Raw genomic sequence first — 3,594 nt, forward strand, 5'->3', positions numbered from 1 at the left:
CAGCATTTTGTCATCATTTTTAAATCTTAGTCATTCTGACTGAGGTAAAATTAAATCTCAAAGTACTTTTAATTTGTATTCCCTGATGGCTAACTATATTGAACATTTAAAAACTATTTCTCAGGGCTGAAGAGATGGCTCAGTGGTTAAGAGCACTGAATGTTCTTGCAGAAGACCAGAGTTTGAATCCCAGCACCCACATGGCAGCTAACAACTGTCTGTAACTCCAGTTCCAGGGGACCCGACAGCCTCTTCTGTCCTCTGCGGGCATTGCACGACATGGGTGCGCTTACCTACATGCAGGCAATACACGCATACACATAAAATAAAAATAATAAATAAAATGTTCAAAACTATTTCTCAACATTTGTGCTTCATCTTTTCAGAATGTTCTGTTTAGATCTTTGCTCCAATCTTTAATTTGGTTGTTTGCTTGTTTAAATCATTCAATTCTTTTCACATTCTAGGTATTTGTCCTCTGTCAGCTCTATAGCTGGCAAAGATATTTCCCCAGTCTGTGGGTTGCCTTTTTACTCAAATGATGGTGTTCTTTGCCGAAACTTTTATAGAAACTTTTCAGTTTTATGAGGTCCTGCTTATCAACTGTTGGTCTTAAAACCTCACTATTGGGGTTCTGTTCAGAAAGTCTTTTCCTGTGCCTAGTTCCTGGGTATTCCCTATGAATAAAAGACTGAATGAAGACAGCAAAACACAAACAGTTGAATAAAACAAGTGAAACAATTCAAGATATGAAATTAGAATTCAATAAAGAGAATCTCTGAAGAAAAGTCAAACTGAAATAAAACTTGGACAATTTGGGAAGTCAGAGAAAAGGCTCAGAGAAACATCTCACCAACATATTGGACCAAGTGGAAGAGAACACATCAGATCCTGAAACTAAGGCAGAGGATATGATCACTCAAAAAGAATGTTAAATCTAAAATAATCCGAGGAATGGAACATGCAAGACCTCTAGGACACCATAAAAAAACAAAGCCTATTGCTTGTAGGTATAGAAGAATGAGATGAAACCCAGGTTAAAGACACAGAAATAAAAAATATTTTCTGCAAAATCATAGAAGAAAAATTCTCAAATCTAAAGAAAAGGATTCCTATCAAGGTGCAAGAGGCCTACAGAACACCAACTAGACAGAATCAGAAAAGAAACTAAACTCCCCACATCATATTATAGTCAAAGCACTAAATGTACAGAACCAAGAAAAAATATTGAAAGCTGTGAGAAAGATCCAGGCTCATCAGAATAATTGCTGAGTTTTCAATAGAGACTATGGAAGCCAGAGGGTTTGTACTGATGTCCTATAAGTTATGAAAGAACATAGATGCCAGTCCAGACTACTATATCCAGGAAAACTATCAGTTGTATAAGAAGGAGAAAAAAACTTTCCATGACAACAACAGATTTAAGGAATTCATGTCCCCTAAGCCAGCTCTATAGAGGACACTAAAGGGAATATTTCAGTCTGAAGAGGAGGTTTTTTAATTCTCTTTATGCAAAAGGACATAGTGAAAAAATAATTCCAGAACAGTTAACTAAAAGAAGCCTAAGAAATTCCCCCAACCACATACCAAGAATGAATAAACATCAGTCAATAATAACTCTCAATTCTATCTCAATTCTTCGATAAAAAGACATAAACAGATTAGATTAGAAAACAAGATCCATCTTTTTCTTACCTCTAGGAAACATGTCTAACCACAAATGATTGATGCTACCTTAGAATAAAATGATGGCCAAAGATATTTCTTTTTTAAATTTCTTTATTTTTATTTTATGTGTATGTGTTGTGCCTGTATGTTTGTAAATGCACCCGTGTCGTGCAGTGCACAGAAGAGGGTGTCACCAGTAGTTGTTAGCTGCCATGTGGATGCTGGGATTCGAACCTGGGTCTTTTGCAAGAGCAGCCAGCGCTCTTAACAGCTGAGTCATCTATCCAGCCTGGTAAAGGATATTTCAAACAAATGAAACTAAGAAACAAGCAGATGCAGCTATTCTAATATCTGGCAAAATAGACTTCAAACTAAAACTAGTCAGAAACAATAAGGAAGCACATTTTACACTCATTAGGGAAAAAATCCTCCAAAAAGATATTTCAGTCCTAAATATATATGCACCAAACACAGGGGCATCCAATTTTATAAAAGAAACAGCATTAGATCTAAAAATCACAACTGACTCTATCACAGTGACAGTATGTGACGTTAACACTCCACTATCACCAATAGACAGGTCTTTCAGACAAAATCTAAGCAGAGAAAGCCTGGAGCTAAATGAAATCTTTATAATAACTTGACATGTAAGGTGACTCTTTTCATGTATCTCCTACTTTTAGTGTGAGAAAAATATTTTATGTGTCAAAGTAGAATAAAATTTAAGGGAATTTAAATTTGATAAAATACAAAAAATAAAAAGCCAATTTGCCTTTAAATTTTGCCTAAGAAAAATACTTATTGAATATTCTGAAGAAAGGCAAACAGTACTGATGAAATATTGGTACACTTAATATAAAACAATCTAAAGTTATTACAATTTTCAAATATATTAACTCTATTTAAATATTGTAGATACTCTTATGAAACATGAAAAATAATGACTTGATAAAGAAGGTATCCTTCAGGAAAAAGACGTGACATTGGAGACAGTATGACTAAGAAACTTATTCAAATATGTGAAGGTGTGGTGAGAATAGTTATTCTGTCCATGTATTTTCATTGTCTATACTGATTTGTCTCTTTATAGTAAAGGTACAACTTACATACCTTTAAACTCACCAGCCGTAAGACTTAACAGTTTCTTACATACACGCATCCTTATGCCAGCAATATTTAAGTCTGCCTCTCTCCCTCCCCCTCCCTCTCCCTCTCTCTCTCTCTCCTTATCTGCTAGGTCCAGCCCAAATATGATTTCTCTTGGCAGTGTTCCATAAGCAGCCTTCTTGCCATTCCCAGAAGAATCTGTTTCTTTTCTGTTATATTGTTGCCTGGTGAATTTGCCTGTCTTCAAGGGCATGTCACTTTGTGTGTTGTGCTTTATATTTATATCTGATCTCACAACCACCCAGAGAGTCGTTTGTGGGTATGGGTTTTATATACATTTCTGGTCTTCAGCTCTGGCACTTGGCACCTGTGCAAGGCACGTATTAACTGCTCAGTTAGTACCTTACAAACTGTGCTGCCTCTTTTAAGTTCTATCATTTAATAGGCTTGAACACGTTGTTTGTTGTCAATAAATGCTGTTTGAAATAAGTAACCTAGTATCGTCTTCATTGGTGTTAGCACATATTTATTTTTGACATGGCAATAGATTTCATAGGGAGGATTATAAAGCCTACATTAGGATAAGTCCCCTAGCTAGCAAAGCTTCATGCCAGGCCACAGTTTACAGCAGAATGCACAGAAGTCACTCTAGACTTTAAGTTTTTTTAAGCACATATGTTCAAGAAATAGTTTTCTCTTTTTCTGTGGTTTAAAAGGAGGTAAGGAGGAAGATGTGCAGAGCCTCAAACTGAAGAAGGAATAGGGGAACTTTCCTTTAAAAACGTCCTCTGCAAGCACAGTCAATGCTTTAACCACTCA

This window comes from Nannospalax galili, unplaced genomic scaffold (genome assembly GCF_000622305.1).
Source record: "Nannospalax galili isolate Female #2095 unplaced genomic scaffold, S.galili_v1.0 scaffold142, whole genome shotgun sequence".
NCBI classification, from domain to species: domain Eukaryota; kingdom Metazoa; phylum Chordata; class Mammalia; order Rodentia; family Spalacidae; genus Nannospalax; species Nannospalax galili.